We start from the raw sequence: 17,303 nt of genomic DNA, 5'->3' as shown, positions 1-17,303 counted from the left end.
CGACAGTGATGTAGTAAGAATTGCTAATGAAGTCAAAATGACGCTAACAGTGATGTACTTAAAGTTGCTAATCAAATCGGTGATGCTTACAGTAATGCAGTACGTGTTTCGAATAACCTCAAAGTGATGCTGACAGTCATGTAGTAAGAGTTGCTACGAACCTCAAAATGATGTGACAGTGATTTAGGAAGAATTGCTAATGAACTCAAAATGATGCTAACAGTAATGGAGTGAACGTTTCGAATAACCTCAAAGTAATGCTGACAGTCATGTAGTAAGTGTTGCTACGAACCTCAAAATAATGCGACAGTAATGTAGTAAAAGTTGCTACGAACCTCAAAATATTGCGACAGTGATGTCGGAAGAATTGCTAATGAACTCAAGATGATGCTAACAGTAATGTAGTGATAGTTGCTAAGAAACTCAGTGATGCTTAAAGTAATGTAGTAAGAGATTCGAACAACCTCAAAGTGATGCTGACAGTCATTTAGTAAGAGTTGCGAATGAACTCAATTTAATGCTACAGTGATGTCGTGAGAATTGCTCAACAACTCAAAATGATGCGACAGTGATTTAGTAAGAATTGCAAATGAACTCAAAATGATGCTAACAGTAATGGAGTGAAAGTTTCTAATAAACTCAAAGTGATGCTGAAAGTCATGTACTAAGAGTTGCTACTTTGAATTGGTAATGAACTCAATTCAATGCTACAGTGATGTCGTGAGACTTGCTCATGAACTCAAAATGATGCTAACAGTAATGTAGTGATAGTTGCTAATTAACTCAGTGATGCTTACAGTAATGTAGTCAGTGTTTCGAACAACCTCAAAGTGATGCTGACACTCATGTAGTGACAGTTGCTTCTAACCTCAAAATGATGCTAACAGTAATGTAGTGATAGTTGCTAATAAATTCAGTGATGCTTACAGTAATGTACGAAGAGTTTCGAACAACCTCAAAGTGATGCTGAAAGTCATGTAGTAGGAGTTGCTATGAACCTCAAAATAATGCGACAGTGATGTCAGAAGAATTGGTAATGATCTCAAACTGATGCGACAGTGATGTAGTAAGAATTGCTAATGAACTCAAGATGATGCTAACAGTAATGTAGTGATAGTTGCTAAGAAACTCATTGATGCTTAAAGTAATGTAGTAAGAGTTTCGAACAACCTCAAAGTGATGCTGACAGTCATGTAGCAAGAGTTGCTACGAACCTCAAAATAATGCGACAGTAATGTAGTAAAAGTCGCTACGAACCTGAAAATATTGCGACAGTGATGTCGGAAGAATTGCTAATGATCTCAAAATGATGCGACAGTGATTCAGAAAGAATTGCTCATGAACTTAAAATGATGCTCACAGTAATGGAGTGAACGTTTCGAATAACCTCAAAGTGATGCTGACAGTCATGTAGTAAGAGTTGCTAATGAACTCAATTTAATGCTACAGTGATGTCGTGAGAATTGCTCAACAACTCAAAATGATGCTAACAGTAATGTAGTGATAGTTGCAAATAAACTCAAAGTGATGCTGACAGTAATGTAGTAAGAGTTGCAACGAACCTTAAAATAATGCAACAATAATGTAGTAAGAGTTGCTACGAACCTCAAAATATTGCGACAGTGATGTCGGAAGAATTGCTAATGAACACAAGATGATGCTAACAGTAATGGAGTGAAACTTTTGAATAACCTCAAAGTGATGCTGACAGTCATGTAGTAAGTGTTGCTACGAACCTGAAAATAATGCGACAGTAATGTAGTAAAAGTTGCTACGAACCTCAAAATATTGCGACAGTGATGTCAGAAGAATTGCTAATGATCTCAAAATGATGCGACAGTGATTTAGTAAGAATTGCTAATGAACTCAAAATGATGCTAACAGTAATGGATTGAAACTTTCGAATAACGTCAAAGTGATGCTCACAGTAATGTAGTAAAAGTTGCTACGAACATCAAAATAATGCGACAGTGATGTCAGAAGAATTGCTAATGATCTCAAAATGATGCGACAGTGATGTCGTAAGAATTGCTAATGAACTCAAGATGATGCCAACAGTAATGGATTGAAACTTTCGAATAACCTCAAAGTGATGCTGACAGTCATGTAGTAAGTGTTGCTACGAACCTCAAAATAATGCAACAGTAATGTAGTAAAAGTTGCTACGAACCTCAAAATATTGCGACAGTGATGTCGGAAGAATTGCTAATGAACTCAAGATGATGCAAACAGTAATGTAGTGATAGTTGCTAAGAAACTCAGTGATGCTTACAGTAATGTAGTAAGAGTTTCGAATAACCTCAAAGTGATGCTGACAGTCATGTAGTAAGAGTTGCTCCGAACCTCTATATAATGCGACAGTAATGTAGTAAAAGTCGCTACGAACCTCAAAATATTGCGACAGTGATGTCGGAAGAATTGCTAAAGATCTCAAAATGATGCGACAGTGATTCAGAAAGAATTGCTCATGAACTTAAAATGATGCTAACAGTAATGGAGTGAACGTTTCGAATAACCTCAAAGTGATGCTGACAGGCTTGTACTAAGAGTTGCTACGAACATCAAAATAATGCGACAGTGATGTCAGAAGAATTGCTAATGATCTCAAAATGATGCGACAGTGATGTAGTAAGAATTGCTCTACAACTCAAAATGATGCTAACAGTAATGGAGTGATAGTTGCGAATAAACTCAAAGTGATGCTGAATGTAATGTAGTAAGAGTTGCTACGAACCTTAAAATAATGCAACAATAATTTAGTAAGAGTTGCTACGAACCTCAAAATATTGCGACAATGATGTCGGAAGAATTGCTAATGAACTCAAGATGATGCTAACAGTAATGGAGTGAAACTTTCGAATAACCTCAAAGTAATGCTGACAGTCATGTAGTAAGTGTTGCTACGAACCTCAAAATAATGCGACAGTAATGTAGTAAAAGTTGCTACGAACCTCAAAATATTGCGACAGTGATGTCGGAAGAATTGCTAATGAACTCAAGATGATGCTAACAGTAATGTAGTGATAGTTGCTAAGAAACTCAGTGATGCTTAAAGTAATGTAGTAAGAGATTCGAACAACCTCAAAGTGATGCTGACAGTCATTTAGTAAGAGTTGCGAATGAACTCAATTTAATGCTACAGTGATGTCGTGAGAATTGCTCAACAACTCAAAATGATGCTAACAGTAATGTAGTGATAGTTGCTAATAAACTCAAAGTGATGCTGACAGTAATGTAGTAAGAGTTGCTACCAACCTTAAAATAATGCAACAGTAATGTAGTAAGAGTTGCTACGAACCTCAAAATATTGCGACAGTGATGTCGGAAGAATTGCTATTGATCTCAAAATGATGCGACAGTGATGTAGTAAGAATTGCTAATGAACTCAAGATGATGCTAACAGTAATGTAGTGATAGTTGCTAAGAAACTCATTGATGCTTAAAGTAATGTAGTAAGAGTTTCGAACAACCTCAAAGTGATGCTGACAGTCATGTAGCAAGAGTTGCTACGAACCTCAAAATAATGCGACAGTAATGTAATAAAAGTCGCTACGAACCTGAAAATATTGCGACAGTGATGTGAGAAGAATTGCTAAAGATCTCAAAATGATGCGACAGTGATTCAGAAAGAATTGCTCATGAACTTAAAATGATGCTCACAGTAATGGAGTGAACGTTTCGAATAACCTCAAAGTGATGCTGACAGTCATGTAGTAAGAGTTGCTAATGAACTCAATTTAATGCGACAGTAATGTCGTAAAAGTTGCTACGAACCTCAAAATATTGCGACAGTGATGTCGGAAGAATTGCTAATGAACTCAAGATGATGCTAACAGTAATGTAGTAAGAGTTGCAACGAACCTTAAAATAATGCAACAATAATGTAGTAAGAGTTGCTACGAACCTCAAAATATTGCGACAGTGATGTCGGAAGAATTGCTAATGAACACAAGATGATGCTAACAGTAATGGAGTGAAACTTTTGAATAACCTCAAAGTGATGCTGACAGTCATGTAGTAAGTGTTGCTACGAACCTCAAAATAATGCGACAGTAATGTAGTAAAAGTTGCTACGAACCTCAAAATATTGCGACAGTGATGTCAGAAGAATTGCTAATGATCTCAAAATGATGCGACAGTGATTTAATAAGAATTGCTAATGAACTCAAAATGATGCTAACAGTAATGGATTGAAACTTTCGAATAACGTCAAAGTGATGCTCACAGTAATGTAGTAAAAGTTGCTACGAACATCAAAATAATGCGACAGTGATGTCAGAAGAATTGCTAATGATCTCAAAATGATGCGACAGTGATGTCGTAAGAATTGCTAATGAACTCAAGATGATGCCAACAGTAATGGATTGAAACTTTCGAATAACCTCAAAGTGATGCTGACAGTCATGTAGTAAGTGTTGCTACGAACCTCAAAATAATGCAACAGTAATGTAGTAAAAGTTGCTACGAACCTCAAAATATTGCGACAGTGATGTCGGAAGAATTGCTAATGAACTCAAGATGATGCAAACAGTAATGTAGTGATAGTTGCTAAGAAACTCAGTGATGCTTACAGTAATGTAGTAAGAGTTTCGAATAACCTCAAAGTGATGCTGACAGTCATGTAGTAAGAGTTGCTCCGAACCTCTATATAATGCGACAGTAATGTAGTAAAAGTCGCTACGAACCTCAAAATATTGCGACAGTGATGTCGGAAGAATTGCTAAAGATCTCAAAATGATGCGACAGTGATTCAGAAAGAATTGCTCATGAACTTAAAATGATGCTAACAGTAATGGAGTGAACGTTTCGAATAACCTCAAAGTGATGCTGACAGGCTTGTACTAAGAGTTGCTACGAACATCAAAATAATGCGACAGTGATGTCAGAAGAATTGCTAATGATCTCAAAATGATGCGACAGTGATGTAGTAAGAATTGCTCTACAACTCAAAATGATGCTAACAGTAATGGAGTGATAGTTGCGAATAAACTCAAAGTGATGCTGACAGTAATGTAGGAAGAGTTGCTACGAACCTCAAAATATTGCGACAGTGATGTCGGAAGAATTGCTCATGAACTTAAAATGATGCTAACAGTAATGTAGTGGTAGTTGCTAATCAAGTCAGTGATGCTTTCAGTAATGTAGTAAGTGTTTCGAACAACCTCAAAGTGATGCTGAAAGTCATGTAGTAAGAGTTGCTACGAACCTCAAAATAATGCGACAGTGATGTCGTGAGAATTGCTCAATTACTCAAAATGATGCTAACAGTAATGTAGTGATAGTTGCTAATAAACTCAAAGTGATGCTGACAATAATGTAATAAGAGTTGCTACGAACCTCAAAATATTGCGACAGTGATGTCGGAAGAATTGCTAATGAACTTAAAATGATGCTAACAGTAATGTAGTGATAGTTGCTAATCAACTCAGTGATGCTTACAGTAATGTAATAAGTGTTTCGAATAACCTCAAAATGATGGTGACAGTCATGTCGTAAGAGTTGCTACGAACCTCAAAATAATGCGACAGTGATGACGGAAGAATTGCTAAAGATCTCAAAATGATGCGACAGTGATTTAGAAAGAATTGCTCATGAACTCAAAATGATGCTAACAGTAATGGAGAGAACGTTTTGAATAACCTCAAAGTGATGCTGACAGTCTTGTACTAAGAGTTGCTACGAACCTCAAAATAATGCGACAGTGATGTCGGAAGAATTGCTAATGATCTCAAAATGATGCGACAGTGATGTCGTAAGAATTGCTAATGAACTCAAAATGATGCTAAAAGTAATGGAGTGAAACTTTCGAATAACCTCAAAGTGATGCTGACAGTCATGTCGTAAGTGTTGCTACAAACCTCAAAATAATGCGACAGTAATGTAGTAAAAGTTGCTACGAACCTCAAAATATTGCGACAGTGATGTCGGAAGAATTGCTAATGAACTCAAGATGAGGCTAACAGTAATGTGGTGATAGTTGCTAAGAAACTCAGTGATGCTTACAGGAATGTAGTAAGTGTTTCGAACAACCTCAAAGTGATGCTGACAGTCATGTAGTAAGAGTTTCGAACAACCTCAAAGTGATGCTGACAGTCATGTAGTAAGAGTTGCTTCGAACCTCAAAGTAATGCGACAGTGATGTCAAAAGAATTGTTAATGACCTCAAACTGATGGGACAGTGATGTCGTAAGAATTGCTAATGAACTCAAAATGATGCTAACAGTAATGTAGTGATAGTTGCGAATAAACTCAAAGTGATGCTGACAGTCATGTAGTAAGAGTTGCTACGAACCTTAAAATAATGCAACAATAATGTAGTAAGAGTTGCTACGAACCTCAAAATAATGTGACAGTGATGTCAGAAGAATTGCTAACGATCTCAAAATGATGCGACAGTGATGTAGTAAGAATTGCTAATGAACTCAAAATGATGCTAACAGTAATGGAGTGAAAGTTTCGAATAACCTCAAAGTGATGCTGAAAGTCATGTAGTAAGAGTTGCTACAAACCTCAAAATAATGCGACAGTAATGTAGAAAAAGTTGGTACGAACCTCAAAATATTGCGACAGTGATTTCGGAAGAATTGCTAATGAACTCAAAATGATGCTAACAGTAATGTCGTGATAGTTGCTAATCAACTCAGTGATGCTTACAGTAATGTAGTAAGTGTTTCGAACAACCTCAAAGTGATGCTGATAGTCATATAATAAGAGTTGCTACGAACCTCAAAGTAATGCGACAGTGATGTCAGTGGAATTGCTAAAGATCTCAAAAAGATGCGACAGTGATTTAGAAAGAATTGCTAATGAACTCAAAATGATGCTAACAGTAATGGAGTGAACGTTTCGAACAACCTCAAAGTGATGCTGATAGTCATGTCCTAAGAGTTGCTACGAACCTCAAAATAATGCGACAGTCATGTAGTAAGAATTGCTAATGAACTCAATTTAATGCTGCAGTGATGTCGTGAGAATTGCTCAACAACTCAAAAGGATGCTAACAGTAATGTAGTGATAGTTGCTAATCAACTCAGTGATGCTTACAGTAATGTAGTAAGTGTTTCGAATAACCTCAAAGTGATGGTGACAGTCGTGTAGTAAGAGTTGCTACAAACCTTAAAATAATGCAACAATAATGTAGTAAGAGTTGCTACGAACCTCAAAATAATGTGACAGTGATGTCAGAAGAATTGCTAATGATCTCAAAATGATGCGACAGTGATGTAGTAAGAATTGCTAATGAACTCAAAATGATGCTAACAGTAATGGAGTGAAAGTTTCGAATAACCTCAAAGTGATGCTTAAAGTCATGTAGTAAGAGTTGCTACAAACCTCAAAATAATGCGACAGTAATGTAGTAAAAGTTGCTACGAACCTAAAAATAATGCGACAGTGATGTCAGAAGAATTGCTAAAGATCTCAAAATGATGCGACAGTGATTTAGTAAGAAATGCTAATGAACTCAAAATGATGCTAGCAGTAATGGAGTGAACGTTTCGAATAACCTCAAAGTGATGCTGACAGTCATGTACTAAGAGTTGCGACGAACCTCAAAATAATGCGACAGTAATGTCGTAAAAGTTGCTACGAACCTCAAAATATTGCGACAGTGATGTCTGAAAAATTGCTAATGAACTCAAAATGATGCTAACAGTAATGTAGTGATAGTTGCTAATCAACTCAGTGATGCTTACAGTAATGTAGTAAGTGTTTCGAATAACCTCAAAGTGATGCTGACAGTCATGTAGTAAGAGTTTCTACGAACCTCAAAATAATGCGACAGTGATGTCGGAAGAATTGCTAATGATCTCAAAATGATGCGACAGTGATGTAGTAAGAATTGCTAATGAACTCAAAATGATGCGAACAGTAATGGAGTGAAAGTTTCGAATAAACTCAAAGTGATGCTGACAGTCATGTAGTAAGTGTTGCTACGAACCTCAAAATATTGCGACAGTGATATCGGAAGAATTGCTAATGAACTCAAAATGATGCTAACAGTAATGTAGTGATAGTTGCTAATTAACTCAGTGATGGTTACAGTAATGTAGTAAGTTTTTCGAACAACCTAAAAGTGATGCTGTCAGTCATGTAGTAACAGTTGCTTCAAACCTCAAAATGATGCTAACAGTAATGTAGCGATAGTTGCTAATGAACTCAGTGATGCTTACAGTAATGTAGTAAGTGTTTTGAATAACCTCAAAGTGATGCTGACAGTCATTTAGTAAGAGTTGCTAATGAACTCAATTCAATGCTACAGTGATGTCGTGAGAATTGCTCATGAACTCAAAATGATGCTAACAGTAATGTAGTGAAAGTTGCTAATAAACTCAAAGTGATGCTGACAGTAATGTAGTAAGAGTTGCAACAAACCTTAAAATAAAGCAACAATAATGTAGAAAGAGTTGCTACGAACCTCAAAATAATGTGACAGTGATGTCAGAAGAATTGCTAATGATCTCAAAATGATGCGACAGTGAATTAGTAAGAATTGCTAATGAACTCAAAATGATGCTAACAGTAATGGAGTGAAAGTTTCGAATAACCTCAAAGTGATGCTGACAGTCATGTAGTAAGAGTTGCTACGAACCTCAAAATCATGCGACAGTAATGTAGTAAACGTTGCTACGAACCTCAAAATATTGAGACAGTGATGTCGGAAGAATTGCTAATGAACTCAAAATGATGTTAACAGTAATATAGTGAAAGTTGCTAATCAACTCAGTGATGCTTACAGTAATGTAGTAAGTGTTTCGAATAACCTCAAAGTGATGCTGACAGTCATGTAGTAAAAGTTGCTACGAACCTCAAAATAATGCGACAGTGATGTCGGAAGAATTGCTAATGATCTCAAAATGATGCTAACAGTAATGGAGTGAAAGTTTCGAATAACTTCAAAGTGATGCTGACAGTCATGTAGTAAGAGTTGCTACGAACCTCAAAATATTGCGACAGTGACGTCGGAAGAATTGCTAATGAACTCAAAATTATGCTAACAGTAATGTAGTGATAGTTGCTAATAAACTCAAAGTGATGCTGACAGTAATGTAGGAAGAGTTGCTACGAACCTTAAAATAATGCAACAATAATGTAGTAAGAGTTGCTACGAACCTCAAAATAATGCGACAGTAATGTAGTAAAAGTTGCTACGAACATCAAAATATTGCGACTGTAATGTAGTGATAGTTGCTAATTAAGTCAGTGATGCTTACAGTAATGTAGTAAGTGTTTTGAACAACCTCAAAGTGATGCTGACAGTCATGTAGTAAAAGTTGCTACGAACCTCAAAATAATGCGACAGTGATGTCAGAAGAATTGCTAAAGATCTCAAAATGATGCGACAGTGATGTCAGAAGAATTGGTAATGATCTCAAAATGATGCTAACAGTAATGGAGTGAACGTTTCGAATAACCTCAAAGTGATGCTGACAGTGATGTACTAAGAGTTGCTACGAACCTCAAAATAATGCGACAATAATGTAGTAAAAATTGCAACGAACCTCAAAATATTGCGACAGTGAATTCGGAAGAATTGCTCATGAACTTAAAAAGATGCGAACAGTAATGTGGTGATAGTTGCTAACCAACTCAGTGATGCTTGCAGTAATGTAGTAAGTGTTTCGAATAACCTCAAAGTGATGTTGACAGTCATGTAGCAAGAGTTGGTACGAACCTCAAAATAATGCAACAGTGATGTCGGAAGAATTGCTAATGATATCAAAATGATGCGACAGTTATTTCGAAAGAATTGCTCATAAACTCAAAATGATGCTAACGGTAATGGAGTGAACGTTTCGAATAACCTCAAAGTGATGCTGACAGTCTTGTACTAAGAGTTGCTACGAACCTCAAAATAATGCGACAGTAATGTAGTAAAAGTTGCTACAAACCTCAAAATATTGCGACAGTGATGCCGGAAGAATTGCTAATGAACTCAAAATGATGCTAACAGTAATGTAGTGATAGTTGCTAATCAAGTCAGTAATGCTTACAGTAATGTAGTAAGTGTTTCGAAGAACCTCAAAGTGATGCTGACAGTCATGTAGTAAGAGTTGCTACGAACCTCAATATAATGCGACAGTAATGTAGTAAAAGTTGCTACGAACCTCAAAATATTGCGACAGTGATGTCGGAAGAATTGCTAATGAACTTAAAATGATGCTAACAGTAATGTAGTGATAGTTGCTAATCAACTCAGTGATGCTTACAGTAATGTAATAAGTGTTTCGAATAACCTCAAAGTGATGCTGACAGTCATGTAGTAAGAGTTGCTACGAACCTCAAAATAATTCGACAGTGATGTCGGAAGAATTGCTAATGATCTCAAAATGATGCTAACAGTAATGGAGTGAAAGTTTCGAATAACTTCAAAGTGATGCTGACAGTCATGTAGTAAGTGTTGCTAGGAACCTCAAAATATTGCGACAGTGATGTCGAAAGAATTGCTAATGAACTCAAAATGATGCTAACAGTAATGTAGTGATAGTTGCTAATTAACTCAGTGATGCTTTCAGTAATGTAGTAAGAGTTTCGAACAACCAAAAAGTGATTCTGTCAGTCATGTAGTAAAAGTTGCTTCTAACCTCAAAATGATGCTAACAGTAATGTAGTGATAGTTGCATATCAACTCAGTGATGCTGACAGTGATGTTGTAAGTGTTTCGAACAACCTCAAAGTGATGCTGACAGTCATGTAGTAAGAGTTGCTACGAACCTCAAAATGATGCTAACAGTAATGTAGCGATAGTTGCTAATAAACTCAGTGATGCTTACAGTAATGTAGTAAGTTTTTCAAACAACCTCAAAGTGATGCTGACAGTCATGTAGTAAGAGTTGCTACTAACCTCAATTTAATGCTACAGTGATGTCTATGAATTGCTAATAAACTCAAAATGACGCCAACAGTAATGAAGCGATAGTTGCGAATAAACTCAGTGATGCGAACAATAATGTAGTAAGAGTTTCGAACAACCTCAAAGTGATGCTGACAGTCATGTAGTAAGAGTTGCTTCGAACCTCAAAGTAATGCGACAGTGATGTCAAAAGAATTGTTAATGACCTCAAACTGATGGGACAGTGATGTCGTAAGAATTGCTAATGAACTCAAAATGATGCTAACAGTAATGTAGTGATAGTTGCGAATAAACTCAAAGTGATGCTGACAGTCATGTAGTAAGAGTTGCTACGAACCTTAAAATAATGCAACAATAATGTAGTAAGAGTTGCTACGAACCTCAAAATAATGTGACAGTGATGTCAGAGGAATTGCTAATGATCTCAAAATGATGCGACAGTGATGTAGTAAGAATTGCTAATGAACTCAAAATGATGCTAACAGTAATGGAGTGAAAGTTTCGAATAACCTCAAAGTGATGCTGAAAGTCATGTAGTAAGAGTTGCTACAAACCTCAAAATAATGCGACAGTAATGTAGAAAAAGTTGGTACGAACCTCAAAATATTGCGACAGTGATTTCGGAAGAATTGCTAATGAACTCAAAATGATGCTAACAGTAATGTCGTGATAGTTGCTAATCAACTCAGTGATGCTTACAGTAATGTCGTAAGTGTTTCGAACAACCTCAAAGTGATGCTGATAGTCATATAATAAGAGTTGCTACGAACCTCAAAGTAATGCGACAGTGATGTCAGTGGAATTGCTAAAGATCTCAAAAAGATGCGACAGTGATTTAGAAAGAATTGCTAATGAACTCAAAATGATGCTAACAGTAATGGAGTGAACGTTTCGAATAACCTCAAAGTGATGCTGATAGTCATGTCCTAAGAGTTGCTACGAACCTCAAAATAATGCGACAGTCATGTAGTAAGAATTGCTAATGAACTCAATTTAATGCTGCAGTGATGTCGTGAGAATTGCTCAACAACTCAAAAGGATGCTAACAGTAATGTAGTGATAGTTGCTAATCAACTCAGTGATGCTTACAGTAATGTAGTAAGTGTTTCGAATAACCTCAAAGTGATGGTGACAGTCGTGTAGTAAGAGTTGCTACAAACCTTAAAATAATGCAACAATAATGTAGTAAGAGTTGCTACGAACCTCAAAATAATGTGACAGTGATGTCAGAAGAATTGCTAATGATCTCAAAATGATGCGACAGTGATGTAGTAAGAATTGCTAATGAACTCAAAATGATGCTAACAGTAATGGAGTGAAAGTTTCGAATAACCTCAAAGTGATGCTGAAAGTCATGTAGTAAGAGTTGCTACAAACCTCAAAATAATGCGACAGTAATGTAGTAAAAGTTGCTACGAACCTCAAAATAATGCGACAGTGATGTCAGAAGAATTGCTAAAGATCTCAAAATGATGCGACAGTGATTTAGTAAGAAATGCTAATGAACTCAAAATGATGCTAGCAGTAATGGAGTGAACGTTTCGAATAACCTCAAAGTGATGCTGACAGTCATGTACTAAGAGTTGCGACGAACCTCAAAATAATGCGACAGTAATGTCTGAAAAATTGCTAATGAACTCAAAATGATGCTAACAGTAATGTAGTGATAGTTGCTAATCAACTCAGTGATGCTTACAGTAATGTAGTAAGTGTTTCGAATAACCTCAAAGTGATGCTGACAGTCATGTAGTAAGAGTTTCTACGAACCTCAAAATAATGCGACAGTGATGTCGGAAGAATTGCTAATGATCTCAAAATGATGCGACAGTGATGTAGTAAGAATTGCTAATGAACTCAAAATGATGCGAACAGTAATGGAGTGAAAGTTTCGAATAAACTCAAAGTGATGCTGACAGTCATGTAGTAAGTGTTGCTACGAACCTCAAAATATTGCGACAGTGATATCGGAAGAATTGCTAATGAACTCAAAATGATGCTAACAGTAATGTAGTGATAGTTGCTAATTAACTCAGTGATGGTTACAGTAATGTAGTAAGTTTTTCGAACAACCTAAAAGTGATGCTGTCAGTCATGTAGTAACAGTTGCTTCAAACCTCAAAATGATGCTAACAGTAATGTAGCGATAGTTGCTAATGAACTCAGTGATGCTTACAGTAATGTAGTAAGTGTTTTGAATAACCTCAAAGTGATGCTGACAGTCATTTAGTAAGAGTTGCTAATGAACTCAATTCAATGCTACAGTGATGTCGTGAGAATTGCTCATGAACTCAAAATGATGCTAACAGTAATGTAGTGAAAGTTGCTAATAACCTCAAAGTGATGCTGACAGTAATGTAGTAAGAGTTGCAACAAACCTTAAAATAATGCAACAATAATGTAGAAAGAGTTGCTACGAACCTCAAAATAATGTGACAGTGATGTCAGAAGAATTGCTAATGATCTCAAAATGATGCGACAGTGATTTAGTAAGAATTGCTAATGAACTCAAAATGATGCTAACAGTAATGTAGCGATAGTTGCTAATGAACTCAGTGATGCTTACAGTAATGTAGTAAGTGTTTTGAATAACCTCAAAGTGATGCTTACAGTCATGTAGTAAGAGCTTCTACGAACCTCAAAATAATGCGACAGTGATGTCAGTAGAATTGCTAAAGATCTCAAAAAGATGCGACAGTGATTTAGTAAGAATTGCTAATGAACTCAAAATGATGCTAACAGTAATGGAGTGAACGTTTCGAATAACCTCAAAGTGATGCTGACAGTCATGTACAAACAGTTGCTACGAACCTCAAAATAATGCGACAGTAATGTAGTAAAAGTTGCTACGAACCTCAAAATATTGCGACAGTGATGTCAGAAGAATTGCTAATGAACTCAAGATGATGCTAACAGTAATGGAGTGAACGTTTCGAATAACCTCAAAGTGATGCTGACAGTCATGTCCTAAGAGGTGCTACTAACCTCATAATAATGCGACAGTAACGTATTAAAAGTTGCTACGTACCTCAAAATATTGCGACAGTGATGTAGTAAGAATTGCTAATGAACTCAAAATGATGCTAACAGTAATGGAGTGATAGTTGCTAATCAACTAAGTGATGCTTACAGTAATGTAGTAAGTGTTTCGAATAACCTCAAAGTGATGCTGACAGTCATGTAGTAACAGTTGCTACGAACCTCAAAATAATGCGACAGTGATGTCAGAAGAATTGCTAATGATCTCAAAATGATGCGACAGTGATGTAGTAAGAATTGCTAATGAACTCAAAATGATGCTAACAGTAATGTAGTGATAGTTGCTAATCAACTCAGTGATGCTTGCAGGAATGTAGTAAGTGTTTCGAACAACCTCAAAGTGATGGTGACAGTCGTGTAGTAAGAGTTGCTACAAACCTTAAAATAATGCAACAATAATGTAGTAAGAGTTGCTACGAACCTCAAAATAATGTGACAGTGATGTCAGAAGAATTGCTAATGATCTCAAAATGATGCGACAGTGATGTAGTAAGAATTGCTAATGAACTCAAAATGATGCTAACAGTAATGGAGTGAAAGTTTCGAATAACCTCAAAGTGATGCTGAAAGTCATGTAGTAAGAGTTGCTACAAACCTCAAAATAATGCGACAGTAATGTAGTAAAAGTTGGTACGAACCTCAAAATATTGCGACAGTGATTTCGGAAGAATTGCTAATGAACTCAAAATGATGCTAACAGTAATGTCGTGATAGTTGCTAATGAACTCAGTGATGCTTACAGTAATGTAGTAAGTGTTTCGAACAACCTCAAAGTGATGCTGATAGTCATATAATAAGAGTTGCTACGAACCTCAAAGTAATGCGACAGTGATGTCAGTGGAATTGCTAAAGATCTCAAAAAGATGCGACAGTGATTTAGTAAGAATTGCTAATGAACTCAAAATGATGCTAACAGTAATGGTGTGAACGTTTCGAATAACCTCAAAGTGATGCTGACAGTCATGTCCTAAGAGTTGCTACGAACCTCAAAATAATGCGACAGTCATGTAGTAAGAGTTGCTACGAACCTCAAAATAATGCGACAGTGATGTCAGAAGAATTGCTAAAGATCTCAAAATGATGCGACAGTGATTTAGTAAGAAATGCTAATGAACTCAAAATGATGCTAGCAGTAATGGAGTGAACGTTTCGAATAACCTCAAAGTGATGCTGACAGTCATGTACTAAGTGTTGCTACGAACCTAAAAAAAATGCGACATTAATGTAGTAAAAGTTGGTACGAACCTCAAAATATTGCGACAGTGATGTCGGAAGAATTGCTAATGAACTCAAAATGATGCTAACAGTAATGTAGTGATAGTTGCAAATCAACTCAGTGATGCTTACAGTAATGTAGTAAGTGTTTCGAACAACCTCAAAGTGATGCTGATAGTCATATAGTAAGAGTTGCGACGAACCTCAAAATAATGCGACAGTGATGTCAGTAGAATTGCTAAAGATCTCAAAAAGATGCGACAGTGATTTAGTAAGAATTGCAAATGAATTCAAAATGATGCTAACAGTAATGGAGTGAACGTTTCGAATAACCTAAAGTGATGCTGACAGTCATGTAGAAAGAGTTGCTACGAACCTCAAAATAATGCGACAGTAATGTAGGAAGAATTGCTAATGAACTTAAAATGATGCTAACAGTAATGTAGTGATAGTTGCTAAGAAACTCAGTGATGCTTACAGTAATGTAGTCAGAGTTTGAAACAACCTCAAAGTGATGCTGACAGTCATTTAGTAAGAGTTGCTAATGAACTCAATTTAATGCTACAGTGATGTCGTGAGAATTGCTCAACAACTCAAAAGGATGCTAACAGTAATGTAGTGATAGTTGCTAATAAACTCAAAGTGATGCTGACAGTAATGTAGTAAGAGTTGCTACGAACCTTAAAATAATGCAACAATAATGTAGTATGAGTTGCAACGAACCTCAAAATATTGTGACAGTGATGTCGGAAGAATTGCGAATGATCTCAAAATGATGCTAACAGTAATGTAGTGATAGTTGCTAATCAACTCAGTGATGCTTACAGTAATGTAGTAAGTGTTTCGAATAACCTCAAAGTGATGCTGACAGTCATGTACTAAGAGTTGCTACGAACCTCAAAATAATGCGACAGTAATGTAGTAAAAGTTGCTACGAACCTCAAAATATTTTGACAGTGATGTCGGAAGAATTGCTAATGATCTCAAAATGATGCTAACAGTAATGTAGTGATAGTTGTTAATCAACTCAATGTTGCTTACAGTAATGTAGTAAGTGTTTCGAATAACCTCAAAGTGATGCTGACAGTCATGTAGGAAGAGTTGCTACGAGCCTTAAAATAATGCAACAGTAATGTCGTAAGAGTTACTACGAACTTCAAAATGATGTGATAGTGATGTAGCAAGAATTGCTTATGATCTGAAATGACGGGACAGTGATGTAGTAAGAATTGCTCATGAACTCAAAATGATGCTAACAGTAATGTAGTGAAAGTTGCGAGTAACCTAAAAATGATGCTGACAGTAATGTAGTAAGAGCTGCTATGAACCTCAAAATGATGCGACAGTGATGTCGTAAGAATTGCTAATGAACTCAGAATGATGCTAACAGTAATGTAGTGAAAGTTTCGAATAACCTTAAAGTGATGCTGACAGTCATGTGGTTAGAGATGCGAGTAACCTAAAAATGGTGCTGACAGAAATGTAGTAAAAGTTGACACTAACCTAAAAATAATGCGACAGTGATGTCAGAAGAGTTGCTATTGAACTCAAAATGATGCTAACAGTAATGTAGTGAAAGTTTCGAATAACCTAAAAATGATGCTGACAGTAATGTATTAAGAGTTGCTAATAACCTCAAAATAATGCTACAGTGATGTCGTAAGAATTACTAATGATCTCAAAATGATGCGACAGTGATGTAGGAATAATTGCTAATGATCTCAAAATGATGCTAACAGTAATGTAGTGAGTGTTGCTAATCAACTCAGTGATGCTTGCAGGAATGTAGTAAGTGTTTCGAACAACCTCAAAGTGATGCTGACAGTCATGGAGTAAGAGTTGCTACTCACGTCAAAATAATGCTACAGTGATGTCGTAAGAATTGCTAATAACCTCAAAATGATGCTGACAGGAATGTCGTAAGTCTGGTAATAACCTTAAAATAATGCTAGTGATGCAGTTACTATGAACCTCAAAATAATGTGACAGTGATGTAGTACGAATGGCTAATGATCTGAAATGATGGGACAGTGATGTAGTAAGAATTGCTAATGAACTCAAAATGATGCTGACAGTGATGTAGTAAGAATTGCGAAAGATCCCAAAATGATGCTCACAGTAATGTAGTGATAGTTGCTAATGAACTCAAAATGATGCTGACAGTAATGTTGTAAGAAATGAAACTAGAACAACAAACTGT

Source organism: Aulostomus chinensis, chromosome 1, assembly GCF_037954235.1.
Source record: "Aulostomus chinensis isolate RoL2024-O1b breed Wild chromosome 1, RoL_Achi_v1.0, whole genome shotgun sequence".
In the NCBI taxonomy this organism is placed as follows: domain Eukaryota; kingdom Metazoa; phylum Chordata; class Actinopteri; order Syngnathiformes; family Aulostomidae; genus Aulostomus; species Aulostomus chinensis.
Note: the sequence above shows the minus strand (reverse complement) of the source record.